The sequence below is a fragment of the Mesocricetus auratus genome, unplaced genomic scaffold, assembly GCF_017639785.1.
Source record: "Mesocricetus auratus isolate SY011 unplaced genomic scaffold, BCM_Maur_2.0 Super-Scaffold_100676, whole genome shotgun sequence".
Classification (NCBI taxonomy): Eukaryota; Metazoa; Chordata; class Mammalia; order Rodentia; family Cricetidae; genus Mesocricetus; species Mesocricetus auratus.
Genome location: NW_024429266.1, coordinates 956,173 through 980,402, shown reverse-complemented (window position 1 = coordinate 980,402; position 24,230 = coordinate 956,173). Strand labels below are relative to the sequence as shown.

The 24,230-nt window shown below is 43.4% G+C and overlaps 1 long non-coding RNA gene across 1 annotated transcript; it reads right to left on the bottom strand.

The window, feature by feature from the left end:
• Positions 1–18,059: 18,059 nt before the first annotated feature.
• Positions 18,060–23,983, bottom strand: LOC121137048. Its single transcript, XR_005874253.1, has 4 exons — positions 22,199–23,983; positions 21,503–21,760; positions 20,802–21,214; positions 18,060–19,871 (listed from the first exon to the last, which is right to left on the bottom strand). It is a non-coding gene; the product is annotated as an uncharacterized LOC121137048 (long non-coding RNA).
• Between the last annotated feature and the right edge of the window lie 247 nt (positions 23,984–24,230).

Sequence of the window (24,230 nt, the reverse complement as noted above, 5' to 3'; positions counted from 1 at the left end):
ACCTCAGGGCCAGCTCTCCCAACTGCCATAGGCATTGATTGGGGACAGGTGGGGGGGGAGAGGGGGGAGCTCTCTCCTGCCCATGCCACCACATGACAGTTGAGTAATGGGGAAAGCTCTTCCATGCTTATAATATCCAGGATGGCTCACATGCATCTCTGCCTATGGGGTTGGCTCTACTGCGCTACCCACACAAGTAGTGTAGCAACTGGTGGCGGGCAGGGACAGGTCCCCTGCCCTTCTGACCTCAGGGCCAGCTCTCTCATCTGCCTTGGGTATTGATGGGCTGGTGGGAGAGGAGTCATCTGTCTTCTGCCCATGCTGCCACAGACACTGTCGTGTTTCCTAATATCTCAAGAGAAATAAATTATGATTGAACAACGGATGCATGGTTAGAACTTCTGTCCTGAAAACCTCATTTAATCTCCTCCAGAAACCTTGGAGGGGGGTGGATGGTATCATCCCTGTTTTACTAATGCCAACATAGAAACACACCTTGAGCACCAGTTCTGGGTGCTTATGAAGATTAAACCCGGAATCAGGGTGAACTTCCTTGGTCCTAAAGATCAGAAGGAGCAATTGCCTTGTGCCCATAGTCATCATAGACGGGCTTAATGAACTATGCTGAACTTCCTACTTTCTTGATTGACATTTATAGCTCCCATTTCTAGGAAGGATGAGGGTAAGAAACCCAAGGATCCAGGATACTAATCACTTCTGGAGTTAACAGGATCCTAATTAGATTAAATTTTCACCTTTAGCCCCATGCCTGAAGGCTTAATAGTCTCGGCACCTGCTCAAGTCTCTCATCATCTATGTTTTGAATATGGCCTATTCCCTTTGAAATTTCTATTGAAATTTAATTCCCATTATGGGATATTAATAAATATGGCCATGTGAGACCTTGGAAAGGCAAGTAGGGCTGTTCCCTTATGAAATAATTAATTCATTTACATCATTAATGGATCCCTGGATTATCCAGAGAGGAAATACGCTCTGAAAGACCCCTTGGTTAGGTCTTCCACAGTTCCCTCTCTCTTACATGGGATGTCCTGAACTGCCCCTGTGTCTGTTAGCAAGAAGGCTATCATTAGAAATGGCCACTCAGCCCATACCACAGCTCTGAGCCAAATCCACTCCTTAGCAGTGCTGTGGAACTAACCTCCAAGCCACAGACACAGTCTGATCCAGTCATGTTGGCTACTTTTTTCATTTTGATGACCAAGTACTTGACAAAAAGTAGCTTCAGAGAGGAAGGACTTATTTTTCATTGTTTCCAGGGACACATCATGGGAAAAGCACAGCCATGGAGTGGCTCACATCTGGGTGGAACAAAAAAGCAGAGGGAGGACCGGCCAGAAGCAGGGTGGGGCTATAAATCTATATGAATATCTCCTAGCAACTCACTTCCTTTGTCAAGGCCCTCCACCTCTTAAAGGTTCCCCAACTCACAAAGTGCTACTGGCTTTGTTTGACCCAAGTGTTTCAACCCATGAGCTGTGGGGGAACATTTCATATTCTAACCTCAGCACCTGGTGAGAGGGTTACGATACTCAAATAGAACTGCTGAGTGCCACCTAATTTATAGACATAGACTCCCTAAGCCACACACCTCTCACCATACCTCACTCTTTCAGATTTCCTTGGAGGAGGGGACTGTAGATACACAATGTTCTAGAAGTTACTACAGAAAGCTCATAGAATACTTTATATATTCTGTACTAATACTAACAAAAAAATAAATTCTACCTCCTGTTTGCATCCACTCAAAGAAACACTTACAGAGCAAATAGCCAATATCACACATTTGATGACTAATTGAATTCTAGTTTCTTAGTATGACCACCTTCATTTGATATCCCACCCATAAATAATGCCCAGCGCTCCTCTCTGACGATGATATGAAATTAGAGGCAAAGACATGTGACTCCTACAGGGAAGAACAAAGGAGATTGTAACTCAATTTCTTCTTTTTTTTTAATAGTTGCTATTTGAGTAAATTTGCAGCAGTCAATAGAGCATTCCTGTAGAGCTCCTCCATCCCTAGGTGGCCTTTAATTTCATTTGCATATTGGACATTCAGCACTTTTTTCCTGCTGTAATCAAACTTGCCCCAAACCAAACTGGCTTTCTATAGCAAGAAAAGCAGAGTATTACAAAAAGTAAAAGAGCATTGTAAGGGCACCTGTGTGTCCATTTTATTCTCTCCTAAGACAGAAGGCCGGGTAGGAATGAGCACTAAGCTTCAAGGGCTCCAAAGGACACAACAGGCTAGCAACAGTAAGAATATCTCTGTTCTCACCGCTCACTGCACACAGGTTTCAGACATGACTTGAATTCTTCTTAACGTCTCAGTTTTCCAATCATTAAAATGTGTGTGTTGACGGTGATCTTGCATACACCCTTCTGGGCTCTGTGCTGCTTTCTCCTCCATTGTTCTCTGGAGGGTGTACCTCTCTCCCTCTTACAGTCAGCATCTCTTTTCAGCACCTGATTCATCATGTTAGGGAGCTCAGGATCTTGTTCACATTCTGACCTTTCAACGTGTTTATTCCTATCCACTTCAACCTCCTCCCCACCCAGAATTCTTGTAAGAGAGGTTGCAAGTTTTCTTCCTGCGTCTGATAAGGTTTCTTTGGGAGGAGGGAGGCAAATAGCTGAGCAGTTTGCCTATCGGCTGTCTTGAGACATTCCCAAAAAGAAAGCCTGCATCCCCTCCACCTCCTTGCTAATGGAGAGGGCAATTCATGCCCAATAGATCCATACTTAAAGGGTCTTGGTGTGAAATTTTAATCTTTTCTATAGAGAGAGAAGAAAACACTTTTTCTATAGATCTTAGCAAAGAAAAAAAAAGCCCACTGATTTAATCAGACCCCACCAAGGACCCACAGTTTTGCTCCTGGAATCAGAATGCCCCTACTGTGTTGCCTAAGTCAACAGCTCTGCTTACAGATCCAAAGTGGGGGCTGGATTTGCATGAGTTTAGGGATTCAGAGTTATTCATGCTACTGAAAAGAGCTGTCAGCACACAGATTCTACAAATTTCATGGCACTATATTTGGTAGGCAGCATAATAAGTGTGAAGCTGTTTGAATGCTTGTCTTTTTGTGACCAAAAAGAAAAAATAGAAAAGAGAAAAAAGAATATAGTCTATTTTAGAGAGAAAACAAGACTAGGTTTTTTGTCTCCTAAAAGCTTAAATATTATATTGAAATTATCTTTTATTTTTACTACCAACCTCAAAGTTCATCAGAAGTGGAGCCTGCTTTGCATTTATGACCCATAACGACTAATCATATATGGCACTCAACGCATCCACAGTGAGTGCTAACAGAACCTGCAAAGTCAGAAAGCCTCTCTTCATCTCCCCCATTCTCTTCTTCCATCCAAGTGACAGATTTACCTCTGATCACCAGTGTGTGTTCCTTGGTCTGAAGAAGCTTCACCATCTTCAAGGAAAGTTTCTTCCACAACTTTCTTCACATAAGACTAGCCTCTTCAGAGAAACTTCACATTCTCAAATATAGCTCAGGCCATTGGGCAAACTGTCTGAGGAGCCCTGAATCACTTCACAGGAGAACAAGGGTCTCCTCATCCTCCACTTGGCTGTCTGGGATAAGATCAACTTCCAGAAAGATGAGAAACTACATCTAGACACTACTCCTTGGGTACAACTTCACACTATTTATCCCTGGATTCTCTGCAGAAGCCTCTGTTTAATTAATGAACCACAGTCTTCCCCTGAGGGTACAGTCGGGTTAAATAACCTCTCAAACTCTTCCAATTTAGCTAATCTCTAGACCTCATGTGAATGCTAACATTTTTTTAAAAAAATAAAAATGTTTTGATAATATAATCAGACATAGTTAATTGAATATTTGCAGAGGCCATAGTTTTGGAGGTCAAGCAGACAGAGTGTGTGATGAAAACAGCCCAGCAGAAACATGGAATGTGATAGCAAGCAGTGTACTCACACTTGACCACTGCATTCGTAGTCTCAGTGTAGCCCACCTCTGGTTTAGCAGTCAATGGATCACGTTCACAGCACACATTCATTAACTCAGTGCCTAATAGACACTGAGGGTCATGCGTCAAATGTTGACTAGACACCAAATGAAGAGCAACAAGGGGCATGGACCCTGGTGGTTTTAACTCTGTGCATATCCACCCATCAGCTTTTATTCAAAGGAGTTTGATGTAAAGAGAGCAACGAGAAGGTCCCAAAGAGGTGCCAACAGTTTGAAGATGGGAATGCCAAGCAGGACTTTCTTTTCCTCCCAGAAATCACACCCAAACTATTAGAACAAGAATAAAAGTCAAAATCTCAAAGTGAGACCAGGACTCTGGGACAGGCTCCATACCAAAGCCTGGTCCTAGGGGGAGGAAATGGGGTGTGACAGGACACAGAAACATCTAGACTCTAGAAGCGCTAGACAGAAAGGATGAACTGTGGGCACTTCACACCTTTGTCTATCATCTGTTCAGAGATGAACCAAAAAGAACTCAAACACAAACTCTAGGTCCTAAGGGGTTAGTTCTCGATAATCATAGACACAGTCCTGACATCACCCAATAACCCCCAATGGTTGGATTAGATTAAAAAAAAATCTCCTCTAAAAGTGAGTAATGGAAAAGAAGCTGATAGAGGACCTGAAAATTAAAATCAAACACCCTACAGGAATAAACAGAAGGACTGGGATAGATGTTGAACAGTGATGGAATTTACAGAGTTCTGGGTTTGTTGTCTAGCACCATAGAAAAGGAAACTTGGATAAAGAATGAAGCCAGTGCCTCTGTTAAACAAGAACACAACAGACTAACACAGGAACTTTAAAGAAACAGAAGACTCTAGCAGAACACTTGAAACCAACTACACACTCAGTGAAAGAAGGAAAGAAAGAAAAAGGAACAAGCAGGCAAAATAATAATTAGAGTCCACAACACAGATATGTAGAAAATCAAAGGAAGCTGTTGGGCCCCATTATATGCAGATAAACCTGAAAACATCTAGGTGTGAAGGCTCACATCTGTAATCCCAGCATTCAGAGACAGAGGTAGGCAAATCACAGCCAGTCCTAAGCCATCGTTGGCTGTCAAGCCAGGTGCAGGCCAGTTAGCTATCGCTATGGGGTGGAACTCTGCATGAATATCACCTCCCACAACACACACACACACACACACACACACACACACACACACGCAACACAGGCGTGCGCGCGCGTGAGGTAGGAAATATACTAGGCAATATACTTAAAATGTTAACCATGTCTGTCACTATAAAGCAGGAAAACCAATAGCATTTTCTTTTCCCCACCAAACAGAAATATTCTCCTAAGCATTTACAGGACATAATTAAACTTAACTAAAACTACCACAGACAAGAAAGCTCAGTAAAGTGGAAAAGATGGAACTTTCTCATAAAAAAGAAAGAGGCTCATCAAGTGATAACAGAGACAAAGACACCATTTTCCAACTGGTTTCAAAACTGAAAAATAACTAGCAATAAACTTGGTAGGAATGTAGTGTATATGGCACATGCACGTACCTGTGAGCATGTGTGTGTGTGCGCACATATGTAGATGTTCTACAGAGGGCATGAAAGAACTTGTGCAAACCTTTACTTATACCACATGAATTCCCACAGGCGATAACCAATTATCCATGGCCTGAAAGTCCATAGTAACATGCCCCTGGTAAAAAAATTCAGTGAGACTTGTTGTTTCTTCAAGCAGCCAAACTGGTTCTGAAATTCATATGGAAAAGCAGAGAGAGAAAGAGAGAAATTTTTTAAATATGTAACATGGGAAAGAAGCACTGCCATTGCCAAATATTAAAATATATCACCAAGCTTTGATACTAAAACGTTGGCTACTGTGTCGGGATAAAAACTGGCAGTCAATGAGACAGAAGGAAGCTTAGAAATAGGCAGAGATACTCATGTGACTTTATGATAAATTCTCCATCTCTTATCAGCTAGAGGAGCTGATTATTCAATAATTTTGTTGGAAAATTGGGTCACCATCTGGAAAAATTTAAGCCAGATCCATACTTAAATGTTCAGATGAGAATAAATTACAAACAAAGAATGTAAGGATAAAGATGAAAAACCATATAAATACCAGAGAGATGAAGATGAGCACCTTGGAGAACTGAGGCTGAATGAAGGTGAATCCAGAATGGGAAGACTTTGAATGACATTTTCAACCGTCAAATGTGAAATGGCTGAATATATTACTTACATACTTCAGAATGGTAATTAAAGTTAAAAGTCAAATGGGAGCTCAACTCAGCTAAACGTATCCAACGTTCATTTTATTTCAGCATTTCTTGATTTTAAGATGTGGCGATATTTAATATAAGCACTATTTTTAATCTTATATAACTTTTAAAAAATCATCAGAATAAATTTAAATTTTTTTAAATTTCAGATCTTTAAAATTTTCTGATCCATGTGTCTGGGGCATCTATGCATGATCTTTATATTAAAAAAAAACACTTGAACAAATAACGAGGATCAAAGAATATGAAATAGGATGGGAAAGAGTGAGGGAAAAATGAAAGAGACTCCTCACATCTTCACAAACAGTATTCAAAAGCAGCAGCGTGTTTCTAGACGACCGAGACAGGGGCATACAATTATTGGGGGCGCGGCGGGCATAAGAAAAGGAAATCCAGACTCCCTCAAAACTTTGGCAACAGCTGTTTGCTGAATAGTGAGGGGATGTAAAATACCGAAAGTTAATTATATGCTTTTTATAGCAATTTGAAATGGACTGAGTGATCTGATTCCATCACTTTACAAACACTGACATATTTTTTTTTCTATCCCTAAAGGGTTGGGCCATCAGCATGTGCCAGGGGCCCCAAGAAGACAGCCTGCAGCTCAGCGCCTCCGGTGTTTTGTCTTGCTACCATTCTACATGATCTCATGATTTTGTTGAACACTTCCTTCTCCAGCAACAGTTAACCCCTGTGATTTTGCTTTTGTTTTGGTGCAGATTAGGAGCTGAAGTCCTCTGACTTGCTCAGGGTCACACAGCTAAGAAACAGTGTCCCTAAGTAAGATGGGAAATGGCCTGCCTCCTTGTCCACTGCAGCCCCAGGCTGTCTAGCTACAGAGTCTGCTGCCTGCTTCCTGGGGATGCAGAGAAGGCTGTTCCGCAGATGATGCGGACGTCAGCGTCTGCCCACACAGCCAATCATCCTCACATTAACCCGATAGATTTCTCAAAGGCAATCTCCGTCTAATTGTGTGTTCTGTGTGCGCAGCCCTTTCTCTGGTGTGCGAATGTGAGTGTGTGTAATGATGTTATCTATATGCCGTCGGGGCACCTGCACATTTGCATACTGGGGAGGAACTGAATAAAACATGAGGTGCTTTATTCCAGTGGGATGCACCATCCTCAAAGGATATTTACAAATGTACTCAAGTCCCCCAGAATCAATCAGTCCCTGAATCAACAAAGGTTCTTTGATTCCCAGGGATGTGCCTTACGTGCTAGGATAAATGCTTTCAGGAAACAATGGAGTAGGAAGAGGGTCCCCCTCCACACCTGGGAAAGCGTCACTTAAAATATCTGGACTTCCGGCGATCTTTGCCCGTGCCTCCAGAGGACCACTTTCACTGGGCACCCTCCAAAGGGCTTCAGAGGGAGGGGAAGGAGGGACAGAAATAGACTCTCTGAAATTGGTGTTCTATACAAAGACCCTCTCTTAGAGTGACCTGTGAATTGGAATGCGGCATTCAATTAGATTGTGTCCTCTCTTCAGCATCCAGAGGCAAGAGCGGAGGCTGGCTCAGTATCAGGCGCCGGTGTTCACGGAAGCAGCATCTCTGCTGTCTGTGCTGGTGGCTCACCCGTGCTCAGACAGTAAGAGAAGTGACGTGACTTTCCAGGAGCTTGCTTACCTGATTCATCCGAGGTCATAAAGCTAAGAAGCTGAGTCCTAACCCTTATATTATCCAACAGCAACCACAACGGCTTCCCTCAATCTTGGGCTGAGATGCAAACAAGCCCCTAGCTCCTCTCCCAACTCCTCAATCCCTTCTTCTCTCATGCAATGCTCCATACAGTGCCTTTTTCTCCTGCCTCCATCTCTTGCCAGGAGCAGGCTTTGTCACCGGCTATGTCTTCTGGAATGTTCTGCACCAGTTTTGTTTTTTTGTTTTGTTTTGTTTTGTTTTGCTCTATTGGCTCCCTGTCATCCTTCAGGTTTTAATACAGGAATTGACATTCATAGGAACCCTCCCCACCCAGAAGATCTGGCCTCTTTCCTGTGCTGTGCATCACCTAGTGCTTGCCTTAGCCATTGCTCTGCGTAAATTACCTGATACATTTGTTTCTGTGTTCGGTCTCCCCCAGACAGGATGTAAGAGTCTGATGGAAACCGCAGCCTGTCGCCTTGTTTATTGCTGTTTATGCAGTTCCACAGACAGCATGCCATGAGTATTTAACTAATATTTATTGAATGGCTGAGTGGAAAAGCCTCAGAAATGGAGACTCCTTGCCTTCCATCGTCATCTGCATTCCTCTGTTGCCACAGTAGTATTTGAAAATGACACCCAAGTTTCCCCTCACCTCCTCAGCTTGACCTCCTCCTCTCATTAAACCCAGAGGCTCCCTTTGCCCCAAGGGAGAGCTAGGGGGTGGAGTGGTTCTTTAATAGTTTTATAGCGTCAGCAAATGGTTGGAGAATACGGTATGGACCTATAATATTAGGACCTTTTCGTAGTTGTATATAGCTTAGAATCTTCCGTTCTACTAATGTAAGGAAGGCTATGGCGATTAAAGTTGGAACAAGTAGTATTATAATGTTAATTAAGTGCACTATTAGGAAGAGGATTTGAACCTCTGGGAACAAGGTTTTAAGTCTTACACAATTTCCGGGCTCTGCCACCCTGATGAACCCTTGTCTAGGGTAGATTTAGTACGGATTTACTATATTAAGATGGTTTCAAGAGAGAAAAAACAACAGCAGGTTCTGAATTGTGGGTTTTTAAATCTATTTAAATATGGCCTCTGATTTATAAGGGCCAGGCCGTTTTGGGTATCAGAATTTAAGTCCTTCAGGAATCTTGTCATGATGCAAAAGTCACAAGCAAGTGACTGAGGGACAAGAGAAGTACTTCTTGTATCCAAGCCCAGAGAAGGGGTAAGAAGGAGATCATGGTGGCAGAGGCAGGTGGGCATGCCAGCAGGAGGGAGTCATGAAGATAGGGGGAAGTCACACACTTGTATGTAGAAAATGGACATTTCTTTCATTGTGCTTTCAATTTGTACATCAAGTCTTGTCTACTTCCACCTGACCTGATCTTAGGGGACAGCTGATTCAGAGTTCTGCCAGATCACCGTTGGCACACACCCTGAAGAAGGCAGTAGGTTCAGACTAGAAAAGTCAGCCTCACCTGTGTAGGTGAGACTAGAGGGTTTGGGAGAGATGTACCAGCACATTGTGGACTCACACTGATAAGAGGGAGGTGGGATGTCTAGTTGGATCTGAAATTGACATCCATACTCCCATAGAAGAAGCAGAAGGAAGCAAGAGTTATTTCCTGAGCCCCTACAGGAGGACTGAAAATAACTGAGAGGTTAAAAAAATGCCTAGAAACCTCAGGACACAGAGGTAACTCTTTCTGGGATGAGAGCCAGGGACTAAGCTTGTCGTATGCCAGTAGAAAGGTGGAAAGCAGCAAGTGGAGAGAATGTGTATTTCCCTTATCCTTAAAACTGCACAACCTTTCCAAAGGTAAGAGAAACCCCCAGGATGAAAGGGGGCAGGAATTATAGTCAAAATGTGCCATTTTAATATCCCAAGAGTTAATATACATATATTGGAGTTTTGCAGTCAGGTGGAAATAAATGTGTCTGGATATATTAAATTAAAAGTTCAGTGAGAGAAGTTTCCATTTCACACATTAGTTTGTGATATGGGCTTTTTACTCTTTACACACATCGGAAATATATTCAGAAACTTTGTGGGTCATGTCAGCAGCTCAGAAGGTGACCTGGGATACTGTCTCCAAGAATGTGCAACCAGTCCACAGAGTACCTCTCCTGCCCCAACTGGTCCTGGGGTTTTAGGCTCAGAAAAGGAGTCAGGTGGGTCAGACTTTCAGTCTGAGCTGCTCATGCCGGTGCCGGCATCATCCACCATGAAAGGAACTTATGCCATTGGTTGTGTACACTGAGTTCTAGAGTTTGAGAAACTTCTGCAAAAGGCCTTGGGACCATCTGGCTTAACTTTCCCATTTTACACAGGAAAAAGTGGATGCTTGTGAAGAGGCCATTTGTTGGGACATGAGATGAAGTCCCTATGAGGCAGCTATGGCTGTGTAAAACCACCTTGAGTTTCAACATTTTAAACATCAAGAATGTACTCTTTGTTTGCAAGCCGGGATTGGCAGGTCAATCTCTGATGGCCTCCACTGGGCTTGGCTGCACAGCTACGTTTTACTACAGGTCTGCTTCACCTGTCTCTCTTGCCCATGACTCAGCAACTACGGGGAGCATGTTCTTTCCATAACAGAATACAGGCATCCAGAAAGAGTCGTTCCTTGAGATCACTGCCAAACCTGGAACATTTGCAAGAATGTACATTCCACCGGCCAAACAAATCCATGGGAAAACATGCTCAACCCTTTCTATAGGAGAAACTTCTAAATCCGGTGGCCAAAGTGCAGTATACAGAATTCCAATAAAGAAAGAGCATAAGAGATAAGGGTATGTTGATTGACTTCTAGAGCTATTCTTTAGATATCCAAACAAACAGATCAAACACCTGTCACACAGAGATGATGAAACAAAATAAAATAACAGTTCAGTAGCCAAGAATATCCCTCACCCATCTAAACACTGGAAGTGTTGGTAATGTTTCCTCTGGTACAAAGGAGATTTATAGTTGCAACTTTATCAATTGTTTTTTAATTAAAAATATATTGAGGTTCTGGAGAGTGGAGCACATAAACCAGCTATGCCAATGCTTGGCACAGGCAGCCCAGCGTGTGTATAAATTACGTCCAGGGTGACTAAGCCTGGCTGGGCAATAGTACAGAGACTGGGTTACACTGTCTTTGAGTCACAGCTATGGAAACAGAATGTTTAGAATATTTAGAACAACCATCATAGGCCCACAGAGGAACAATTTTCCTCTTCCCTAGGGCTTCTCCTTCAGCAGTTACAGATACTGACTTTATTTGTCATAAAATGGCTTAACTTTTATCACACAGGTGGTACAAGAGAAGTGACTTTAGTGCCTTTAGTGACTTGTACTCAGACCCAAGTTAGGAACCTGGCTGCAATGTCTATCTTCATTCTCTTGATGACCTAGAAAGAGAACGATGGCTCTGAATTTGAGTCTTTGGAGGATGGCTAGGTGGAGCCCAGTGATATCTAAGTTCTTGTCCTTCATCCATCAATTGGCTGACATCAGCATCAACAGCATAGTCATTGTGCCAGAAACCAAAGATAGAGCTGAGCACTGGGGTTCAGCTATCTGCAGGAAGGAGGAATAGGAGCCCAGGCAGAAAACTGAGAGAGTAAAGTTTGAAAAATGCACATGTCAATCTTCAAAACTCACCAAGAACAAATGTCCTTTGTTTTCATATGCAAAACGTGATGAGGTGAAAACTGGTTGTCTCTTGCCTGGTGCAGGACTGATCTGATGAATTTATATGGAACACTACAGCAGGGCCCCAGAAGGAAAGGAGAAGTTGCTTTTCTGTCTTCTGTAGAACAGTGTTGGAAGCCTTACTGCTGTGAATTACACTCATTATTAAATAAAAGCAGGGCAGGAAGAGATTGACTGTGAGAGCCAGACAAGGAGAATTCTAGGAAGAGGAAGGGCAGGTCAGAGAATCACCAGCAAATGCATAGAAGCAAGATGAGAATGTTGTACTGAGAAAAGGTACCAAGCCACGTGGCTAAACATAAATTAAGAATTGTGGGTAAATTTAAGTGTAAGAGTTAGCCAGTAACAAGCCTAAGCAGTCAGCTGAGCATTTATAAGTAATATAATCATCTGTGTGGTGATTTGGGAAGCACCTGTTGGGTATTTGGGACTGAGTGGCTCCGGAATAGAAAAAGTTCATTTACACCTGCTTGGTTAAAAGCAGGTGGAAAGAATATAATGTAGAAAACATTCTGGTTACCGGAACAGGGAGTGAGCTCATGCAGTACGAGCTCTGTTCTGGAAGTCATTTATGGCTGTGTGACCATCAAGAAATTTCTTCTCCTTTGTCCTCTCTTTCTTCCTCTCTTTGTTTCCCAACTTGAAACATCAAAGGCTTAAACCTGCCAAGCTCTAAGTTCTTTACCCAAAGCAAGAGTCTCTGGGGCCAGAAGTCTCATTGGTTGCCTACCCATGCAGAGTGGTCCTGTTCAGTAGCCTCACCCTACGATGTACCACATCCTGAAGGAGGAGGGCACTATTTAGAAATAAAGTCTTCAACTTAGAATCATAGTCCCATAGTGATCTTGAGGGTATCACAATGTCTATGAGATCCTTTTGCTGTCAAAGGATGAGGGCTTAAAAGCAGGAAACTAAGGACCACTCCTGGGACACCCAGGAGTAGTACAGAAGAAACTATGTCACAACCACCACATCTCTGTTCCGTGTTTGATTTCATGATAATCTGTTGAGTACTGAAAGCACTTGAAGCAGGAAAACAGAGTCAGTCATTCAGACATGTGACATGGCCATTCTGGGGGTCCCTACTGTCACCTCTTTGTTCCCTGAAAAAGCTCTGGGCATAATAGGTCAGGCATGGATTTCTAGAGTAGAAAAGACACAGACTTTGCTGTAAGGTCCACCCAGTGTAAACTATCAGTTCCAATACTACCTATGAATGTTCACTGGCTAATTCCATTCATTCATTCATGGATCCATACATCCATTCATCTCTAAGTCAAGCCCTGAATGATTGCTGTGTTCTAGACATGGCTATCTAGGCACAAGATCTACAGTAGTTAGCTCTGCTTCTGGGTGAAAATTTCAGTGGAAGGGACACACGAGTTCTCAGTCACATTACAATGAGCTCAATGTCAAAGTCAAGGTTAGCATGAGGCATTATGGGATTTCAAAATGGTTTTTTTCCTTTATTTAAACAACAAAAGTGTCCACAGCATCCTTTTCCTTCACATCCTCTTTGTGAAAACAGCCGTTCTAACAGGACAGGTGGAATAGGATTGCCCCGTGATTTCAGTTTCCGTTTTCCTGATGAATGACTCATATTGGACATTTCTACGTATCCTTCAGCCATTTGTATCTCTTCTTTCAAGATATTCCTGGTCGCGTATTCTGACCGTTGTTTATTACGTTATTTGTTTCTAGCTACTGAGTTATTTGTGTTCCTTATCTATGATGTATATTAGTCCTCTATTGGATACGTGGTTTTCAAATACTTGCTATTGATCTGCAGCACTCTCTGTGGGTAGTCAATCTTTCTGCTGAGGTGTCTCACTTCCCTGGAATTTCTTTTGTCTGTTTCATGTGCAGAAGAGTCTCCTTGTCTGGAACTCTTCTTTCTGCCTGTTTTACCTTTGAATTTTATCCAAACAATCTCCATTGAGATCAAGTACTGCAATAACTGTGTGTGTGTGTGTGTGTGTGTGTGTGTGTGTGTGTGTGTGAATTTTACCCTGCAGTTTTAGTTCTTACGTTTAAGGATTCCAGCCACGTGGAATCAATTTTTATATGAAGTATGAGGTAATTTCTAGCTTCATCTTTTTGTGCATGAATACCCACTTTTCCAAGTACTGTTTATTGAAGTAATGGCCTTTTGTCCTTTCCTCACTGAGTGAATGTTCTTGGCATCATTATTGAAAATCAGTTGGTAGGTGTCATTGGGGAAAAGTTGGTATAGACATAACCACATCAAAATTCCTCAAAGAAAAATAATAGAACTGTCATGCATTCCAACAACCTTATCTGGGTGTAACTTCTAAGAAACTTAAAATTGTGTGTGTGTGTGTGTGTGTGTGTGTAAGAGGTATCTATGCTTTCATATTCACTCGGCATTATCCACATACCCGTGTTATCAATGGATGGATGAATAGAAAATTTAGGCCAATTATTCACATGAATATATACATAACAGAATATAATACCACAATACGGATTTTAAAAAGAAGGAAATTCTGTTACCTGTTACAATACCAGTAGAATTGGCAGTCATTGTGCTAAATGAAATAAGCCAAGTGTACAAATACCAGGCCCACATGTTCTTACTTATATGTAGAATCTTAAAACAAACAAAAAAAACAAATCCATAGAAAACAAAGGGTAGTGAAGTGATTACAAGAATTGTCAGGAAAAGGGATGGGGTGGGCAGACGGAACACACTGACCAAAAACGCAGACCTGAGAGCCGCTTTAGTGACCCACTGAAAAGTGACTGCTGTTCACAACGATAAGTTCTGTGTCTCAAAATTGCTCTAGCACATTCTTTGATGTTCTCACTGGAAAATAATATAAATCGGTGATTCGATGAATGTGTTAATGAAAGTAATTGTCTTTGTACAAGATCAAGTCATCACACCAATGAAAAGTAACAAGAAAAAAAACCTGATAATACCAATAAGCAAAGTCACCTGAGCATTTCCTTTATATAGTGTAATAAAATAATGTTTTAAATAGAGTTGGATGCTATCTCCTATTAAGCCACATAGACATCACCAACCAGCATAGATTGTAGTCACCATCTTGATTATATAAGCATTGGGGTTCCTAGTGGTCACACAGAGTACACAGTTCCTAATGGAGGAACTGGGGTTGACAGTCAGTCCTATGAGGCTCCTTGGCTACACACATTCTTCACCCAGTGTCATACGATGCTTTCTCCTCCACAAATGAGGTCTCATTTTTTTTCTCTTGGTGCATATATGTCAAAACCCGCAACAACTTTCCCAAGATGAAATAATCAAACCATGAGGAAACTCATTTCCTCTTGAGTGGCCCCCTTGTCCCTGTGAGTTTGTTACAATACCTGGTGAGAGACGTCTCCAGGGAGAGAGGGTGGTAGGCTTTTCCAGCAGGGCTAGCCCCTCCAGGCAGCTCCAGTTCACATGTATCTCTGGTTTGAAAGATGTGGGTTTCAAATATATTTTCATATATCTGAAATATGAATACTTTTCATGTCAGTGCCTCTGTGTCTGGAGCACTGACTATTCTTGAGCTACTAGGCTTTGCTCCTTTTCTGACGCGTCTAAGTAGGAGGCTGTATAGAAGCCAAGCGCAAAGCATAACTCAGGGGTGGCAATACGGCAGCCCACCACATCTGCTGGTGAGCTGCATTCCTAATGATTTTCTCCAAATAATGCAAACACTATTTTTCCCTGAGAAAATGAAATAGCAGAGCTCCATGTTCCACAGATGATGGGGAGAACTCATAAAATATTTTAATCTTTCCTTGTCAGACTTCAGAAACACGGACAGCCTTGCCCTCATTTTCTTTATGCCCTGGACTTCTAATTGAGAGAGCTGGCATCAATTATGCATGTGAGTACTGCTGGGGAGGGTGCAGGGATAAATATTTGGGGGTGTCGTTAGCCAGACATCACTTCATCTTTGTGTCACCGTAATTTCCCATATCGTGCAGCTTTAGATTGGAACATATGGCGCCAAGGTAGGTAATGAGAACAACAATTTTCTGAAACAACATTATAACTTTTCCCTCTTTATGGTCACATTTAGTTACAGTGCATGCCGTCATTTAGGCATAGAGCTTTATGAAAGCAAATCTCCAGGAAGAGAGAATTCAGAGCAGAGGCCTACAATGGCCAAAGGCCTGGGGTCAGAGCAACCATGCAAGGTGAGAACTTGGTGGTGTGGACCAAGTTGATCTTGTTTGTAATAATCCCATTTTCACAGGGGTCTGGGGTAGCAAGGTTTTCTCAGTTTTCATGTTCCATTGGGACTGCAAGTCACCTGCTCTCCCTGCCATCTCAGGGACCACTCTGAAGAAGGTTATGGTCTGAGACAGACTGAGGTCATGATGCAAGGACCAAGAGCAATTGCTCAAGTGCATTTGACGTGTTTCCTTGAGAGTGCATGTGGGATATGCATTCCCCTTCTACTATGCACAGTGAGTCTCGGGCAGGGGCTGTTAACGGAGCAGCTGAGCCTAACAAAGATGCCAATTCATGTTAGGCACCTCTGTGGAGGAATCTGAAACTATGGGATACACAACAGGGCCCACCCTGCTCTGTTCTTATCACCACAGTGGGGCAGATCAGTCAGTCAACCAGCAAGCGAGCAAAGAAAGTCACCCCCACGGTGCTAAGATGAATATAGATTTTATTTTAGTACAAATCCCAGGCGCTATGCAATGCATCCTGGGAAATAAAGCTAGCTATTCAGGAGAGCTCAGTTTTTGAAAGGCCAATAATGGAGGGGGGAGGGGGAGGAACAAAAAAAATTAAGCAAACGAATGACAAAGCGAAAAGGTACAGCAGAGAGTAACAAGAAAAGGAAGGAAGGGAAATTTAGCTTAGCAAGACTAACACAAGCAAGAAAATGCAGATGAGGTTGGGGATCAGCCCATGCAAAAGCACAGGGAAGTTGGAAGTCGGATAGTAGTATACACTGGAATGGTTAGGGAGAGAAACCACACCACCAGTGTGGGATTGCACAGGGGTCAAGACGGGGGGGGGGACTGGGGGGATGGGGGTGAGGCAGGAGGGCGGGGACAGCATTTCAGAGGACAGAGGGAGAGACAGGCAGATGAGCCCACTGCAGGGAGCAGCAAGGGTGAAGTCCAGAAGGAGCAAAGAGCTCAGGTGTCTGGGGAGCAGTATCCCCACAGCACCTGTGCGGACCTTTGGGAAGGAGTGGTTTGGAGCTGAGGTTTCTCGGGATTATCTCAGGAAAAATACTGGCACCAGGAACATGGAGAGAATGCGTGTAACATGCGATTATTGTGAGTGGGGGGCATTTGGTCTGAGGAGAAGCTTAGCACTTGACTTCTCATCTTAGATAGGGTTCTTAGAGATGCCGGTGGGTAGGTCGGTATCATGGAAGGTCTCAGGAGATAACATGTCCAGTGGGGGCACCCAGTCTAGATGCTCAGAATCCCACCATAAATGCTAACTGCTAGTCACTATAATCTGAAGGTGCTATAGTTAAATAAAGCCTATTTTAAGTCTCGATAAGTCAGAAAATAGATCTACATTTTTAATAATAGTCTCTGCTCAGTGCTCCTACAACATCTGGCACTTGGTGGAGATGGGAATCAGTTCTTGTAGAGGTGAGTAAATAAGAAATGGAAGATTTGGAAGCCGGAGAGACGGATCAGTGCCTAAGAGCATTCGTATAGGACCTACATTCAGTTGCAAGCACCCACCCAGTGGCTCACCCTAGTCTATGTGAGGATTAAATGAGATGGAGTTTGTGTTTCATAAAAAAAGAATGTTTTAAAAAAATACTTTTAGCCAGAAGGCAGTCAGAGATATATCACCAAGAAGAAAAGCAGAAGTTATTTTCCAATGACTACATCCAGGAAATTCATCACCACAGCAGGAAACACAGTGCCCAGTGCCCTGTGCAGAGGCAGAAGCCAAAGGAACCATCACGGAACAGTGAGAGTTGTTAGTGTTTCTGGGAAGTGGCGAGTGCGGCCAAACCGACCGTGGCGTTCTCTTTTCTTCTAAAAGTGCTCAGTTTGAAATCAAGCAATGAACGAGTGGCCTGAAGATAAGTCATTCTTCTGGTAGGGTGCACAACAAGAGGCAAAGTCATGGAAGAGAATTCCGCCCTTGAAGGCTGGCCCTTCCCGGGCAGCTGCTGGCATTCTGCTGCTCCTTGCTCAACAAGTGCTGGGGAGAAACCCCAGCCCTCAACAGTTCTGTGCTCCCAAACAGCACAGGCCCAAATCTGCAGAAATCAAAGCTCAGGCTACAACAGATCCCAGGTCCTACTTAGGAGCTCCAAGGCCTCCCCTTCCTGTGCTCTCCCACCTCCTCCGGGGTGAATGGACTACAGAGACTTCTCACTCACAGTCCATTGTTTGAAAGTTTGTGTCATACACATATTGATCCTGCCCCCTGCTCCCAAACAGAATCTAGATGTTGAAGTACTCCTTTAATCAAAAGTAAATTATGTACAGGCCACGGCGGGTCAGTTCAGCCAGCCTCGAACAAAAGGCAATCCATCACTTATTCCTAAATGTCAGTGGAATCTGAGGGTCGATACAGGCGCCAATGTGGATTATGTTTATTATTTTTCTGTAAATATCAATGCTGAGAAATTGTTGGAGGGAGCACACGGGGCCCTGGGAAATCAGAATATCACCAGGGGTTGTGGTTGGGTGGGGGAATCAGAAAATAACTGGGGTACACAGTAAGATGGTGGAATCTACAATTAACTAAGTTATGTGGCAGTGGAATGGTGCATATGGTCCTAAACAGATCATAGCCTAGACATGGCAAATGGTCGTGGCTGTTTGTCTTAGTTTCTGTCCTATTGCTATGGGAAAACACCATGGCCAAGGTGACTTATAAAGGAAGATATTTAATTGGGGGCTTACTTATAATTTCAGAAGGTGTGTCCATGATCATGGTAGGAATCATGGAAGCAGACAGGCAGACATAGTATTGGAGAAGTAGCTGAGAGCTCACATGTTATTCTAAAGCTGCAGACAGAAGCTTGGGAGGAGAGAGAGATAGAGAGATAGAGAGAGAGACAGAGGCAGAGAGACAGAGACAGAGAGAGACAGAGAGAGGAGGTTTTATGGAGATATTAGGTCTGTCACAGGCTTTTGAAATCTCAAAGCAGACACCCAATAACACACTTCCTCCAATAAGGTCACACCTATTCCAACAATACCTCACCTTCTAAATATTTCTACAAACCGGACCAAGCATTCAAACATATGAGCCCATGAGGCCATTTTCTTTGAAACCACCACAGTGTGCTGGAGAAACCCAGCAAACATTTGAATACACAATACAAGAAGCATCTAGGGGTTGAGGGCAGAGAGGGCAACTGTACGGCCCAAGGCAAATGTGCAGACACCCAAGTTATATGGGTAGATGACCATGGTGCGTGGGTATGGGACTCTTTGTGATAGAAAGATCACAAGCTTCAGATCTGACACTCCAGGGCCTTAAAACTTAAATCAAAGATCTTGCATCTTGTTTTATGAAGTGGGGTTAACCAAAGCAGCTGCATTGGTTGGGATAGGTGAGATTTGGTTGCAGTAACAAATGAATCCCGCATCTCTGAGGCTTAAAGGGAGATGTTATCCTTTGTAGTTATTTAGGTTGTTTTGTGTTTCGAGAGGGTTGGGTTGTGGAAAAAATTCATTACGTAGCTCAAACTTATGATCCTCCTGCCTCTACTTGGATTACAGAGGTGCACACACGCCTAGCTAAAATAGACTTCATTTCATTTCATACCTCTTGTCCATCCCTGATCAAGGAGAGGGGTATTCACTCAGTTGTGTGTTTGTCTTTCCTCTGGAACAGGGAATGCTCTATTCAAGCTGTTCACACAGTGTGATCTTCCAGTATCGAGGGGGTGACCATTCATAGTCTCCAATCATCACTCCTAATTCCCACAGAGCCCCCCAGTTTTGGGGTGAATAAAAAGGAGAATGTTAATGTAAAGCATAGCAACAGGGACATGGCAGGAAGTCATTCAACATCTGCTGGCATTTTCTCAGTCCTCTGCCATCGGGCTCTGAAGGCTGGATCTGATCTGAGACTTGAAGATAGGTGTCACTGTAGGTCAGATAAAGGAGGGTGAGTGGGCTTTGAAGATTAACGTCAAACGTGAAGAGCTGAAGTGATGACATCCTCCTGGAGGTGGTGAGAATACTTCCATCAAGTGACTATGGAGACAATTTGTGTCTACAGATTCACATGGGATCTTGCAGTTCTGAATAAAAAAGAAAATGCAAAAAAATAGAAGATAGAAAATCAGGGTAGAGGTGTGGAAACCTAATGGCTGAGTATTCAGAGAGAGAGTGGCATTGCCGCTGCCTCCAACTCCTGGTGTCCCTTCCTTCTCTTGGCACCTTCATCTTCAAGGGCAAATTTGTGGGTCTTCTGTTCTAGATAGGGTAACACAAGACCCCACACCTAGGGCCATCACTCACGCTATCAGAAACTTTGCCCTCTCACTTGTAAAAAACAGAAGCATCCAAATCCATCACCTATAAGGTCTGTTTCCAAACCAAGCTTCCATGTTTCTGAAGAACTCCAGCCATGATCAACAGTTACTCTCCTGTGTAGAAGATAATTCTAATCAGAGGATCTTAGAATTTTCAGTTCTTTTTATGCATCCTTGTGTTTCATGGGGTTAATTCTACAAAGCACTAAATGGCAAGTGGGGGGAGTAAAATAATAAAAATAGAATGTACGTAAATTATGGGAGTTATTTTAATGTATTTGAAATAATTAAAACAGTGAACTCAACTTGGATTTTGGCATTTTGAGGTCTGGGGAATCCTCTTAGACCCCTCAGATGGCTCTCTCCAACCTTGGTGAGTGGGGGGTCTAAGGGAATTATACAAGTTTGCTTGGAAGCAATGGTGACCAGTAACACCTGGCTCCATATTACCTTCAGGGTCCTCATCACTGAGCAGAGCGCATGACTTAAATATATGCTCCGTGAAAGTCCGTAGAACCAACACAAGCCCTGCTGAGGGAAAACTGATCCCACTCTGGACTCCACTCACAGCCTCTTCTAATCTTACTCTTGTCAATCAAAGTTCTGTCCCTCATGTGTGTCTCAATATTTCTCTCTCCCTTGTCAGTCAACACTGATAAAACTAGTGCATACATAATCTTTAGCACAGGAACTCACCTAGGTTGCAATAATCTTCTTTTCCCATCTAGTGTCCAGACTTGTAGGCCAACTCCTGAGAGGTAACTACTCCTTAGATATATGCAAGAAGTTTATCCTCTTGTAGCGACTTCCTCCCAGACCCAGGGAGCTCTTTGGCTTTCCTGGTCAGCTTTTGTCGGAATGGAAATTCTCAGAAGTAAAGTCTACCAGAGCACTGTGTGTTCTCAGTGGACTGTTTTCTATTACAGAGGGCTCCAAGGAGAGGCTGTCCAATCGACGTTGCTGGCTGGGGCTTTAGACACCTGCCCTGTTTGTGGCGTAAGTGGTGGCAGGCATTTTTTTTCCTCACACTGTCCTCGGTTTGAGATAAGATAAAGCAGTTGCCTTCCTTCTCCCAGATGCCTTGTGGGGTTCCCCTGCGTCTCTGGGTCCTGCAATGGAGTGAAGAAAATGCAAAGTACCAAGACAGGCAAGAAAGGGTGGCAAACCGGGCGTTGGTGGCGCACGCCTTTATTCCCAGCACTCAGGAGGCAGAGGCAGGTGGATCTCTGTGAGTTTGAGGCCATCCTGGTCTACAGAGTGAGTTCTAGGACAGCCTCCAAAACAAAAACAATACAGAGAAACTCTGTCTCTAAAAACCAAAAAAAAAAAAAAAGAAAGAAAGAAAGAAAGAAAGAAAGAAAGAAAGAAAATGGTGGCGTACCTCAAGGGTGGCATACCTCGTTTATATGTATTTCTTCCACTCCTGATACTTTCTGATCTTTGCATATGACTTCTGTCGCCTTGGAGAGGACCCCAGATATTTTTGCACATTGACTCTGTGACCTTTGAGGTGCTTCTTCTGGAAGGACCCAGATGTGCTGCGACAGCGAGTTTTTCTAGGGAAATGCCATCTAGTGGCCACTATGGTGAACTGCAGCCTGCCTCTCAGCCGGCCCGTTGCTAAGGGCGGCAGCTGCAGCCGTTCATCTCCCTGTCTGAAGGCAGAGAATCATGGGATGTTTACACTGAGAGCGACCTCCAGAGATTTCTTGTCAAGACATCTGCCTCCAACCAGCACGAACAATATGTCTTATGCTTATAGTGTTGTATAAAAACAGTTACAAATAGTACCACGTTTTAATTCTCACACCAGCCCCATGAATTCTGATGTAGTCATTATTTCCATTTTAAAGATGAGGCAACGATCACTCATGATTTAAGCTTCTTGGACAACAACAACAACAGAAATCACAATATCTCCCTTTCAAGTCAACCGTTTGCTGACCTCAGGAAAATATGTGAGCATTTGGGGACATAAGAGACTGAGCCGCCCAGTCTCACACCCGTGTTTTTGCTGGAAAAAAATCAAGCCAGTGTTTGGAGCTGGTTTTACATAAGCAGTTTTCAGTTGCAAGTGAATTTATTCTACTTACAGATTTATCTTCAAATTTCTCCGTCAATGGGACAAATTAAAGGGTCTTGGTGAAGGGGTTAGGAAGAATTGTCATGGGTCAACTACGGGGAGGGGGGACCCGAGTTCAGCAGCTGGGCTTGTGGGGCACCTGGGAACACAGGAGGAGAGAGAGTATCAGAAGAGGTCTTGTAAGAGGAAATTAAGCCGGATATAACCCCGATGTGAAATCACTGGGCACATCTAAAATCCCTGCTTTAAATATTCAGCAGTCTTCAGGGAGAAAACGAATTAGCCAATAGGGTCATCTGAAGGCAGAATGAAAAGAGGGTTTGAAAGCAGAAGAAGAAAAAAAAAAAAGAAAAGAAATCTACCATTCACTTACTCAGCAACTTCATTAGAGGCTCTAGTTTCTGCGCCCTCTGACCTACTCCTGTGTGCATATGCTTAAGCATGTTTGTGTGTGTGCGGGTACATGGGATGGCGGTGCATGTCCAAATGAATGCATACGAATAGAGGCAGAGGCCAGGGCCAGCACCGGGTGGGTGTCCTCCTCAGTGGCTGCCCACCTTGTGTTTGGAAACACAAGTGTTTTCACGGACCCTGGAGCTCATTTGCTTTGGCTAGCCCGGCTGGTTAGCAAGTACCAGAGATGCTCCTGTGTTTGCCTACACGGCCCTTGGGTTACAGGCCTATACAGCCACGACCAGGCATTCACAATCATTCAGCAAGCACTTTCCTGGCTGCGTCTTCCCTCAGCCCGGTCACCCACTCTTGTTCTGGCCCAGCCCACCTACCACCTACTGTCATTCCATCCTTCAAACTGGAAAACAGAGCCCTTGGTAACCTGTGTCACCCCAGGATTCTCTTAGGTGGAGATGCAACCCTGTGTGCTTTACTGTTAGAAAGGAAGGCATTGTTAACAGAGACCTTGACTTACTGGCTGAGATGGCAAGCTTGGGATGTTTGTGTTTTCAGATGGCTGTTTTTTAAATTACAGACAGATGAAGGAACAACACTCTGAGGGGATGTGTTCAGGGTCGGTCAAGATGACCATGGTGTGCTGGTACTGGGCCTAATACCCAGAGACTCCACACTGATGTGTGCCAGCCCTGATTTGTCTTAGCAGCAGGGATGCCTCCAGGAGCACCTGCATTAAGATCTCATGTTCACTCACAAACCTTGTTAAAGGGTTTGTTATGAACCAGACATTCTGGGTAAGTTATTCCGCACTTGAGGGACTTTCATGATAGATCCCCAAAGGCTGTCTCCTCAATGCGTCTTATCTAAGGCTCACAAGAGCCCCAAGAGTGCTGGGATTTGAACTTGTCATTTTTACAGAGGCAGAAATGTGTTTATCTTTCTCTCCATATCACAAAGCACTTCTTTCCAGCTTTAAATCAAGCATCTGGCCCACCCTGTCTATAACGCCTTTCCTGATTTTCCCTGCCAAATATTCATGCCAACATATCGATTTCATTCCTAATGCTGCCAGCTTGGTATTGTGGGAAGAAAATAAGTCTAATATGAACCTGTGCTCAAATCTATTCTTCACCACTCACTGGATTGTTAACCTTGCTTAAGGCCCATTATTTTACTTTCCTCACAAGATAAAGGGTATAATGAGGGCATGATAAGAAGTCCACAACCCCACCCCCCCTTCAGGGGGTGGGGGCTGCATCTTTGGCAGTATGCCTTTATGTAAATGTGGCACAGAGATCCTATGAGCTGGGCAGCAATGGTCTAGAGAAAAATCTCTCTGGAGTCTGGAGTTGTAAGAATTTATTATTCTTAAAACTCTGGGCTCAGCTGTTGATAAACCATCCTGTCTGTTTTGAATGGAAAAGGCGGTCACATTAGGTAGATAAGGAAAACAAACAAAAAACCAAAACAAAACTTAGTTGGATAAGGTGGGTTATCAGTTTAGACTTAGCAGAGAGCCATTTCCATGCCTGTCAGGACTTTCTTAGCAGCCCTGGAAAGCCCAGGTCTAAGAGAAATCTTGTGTGACCATTTAACATATCCCAGTGCCCCAAGCCAGGTGACTCTGGGGA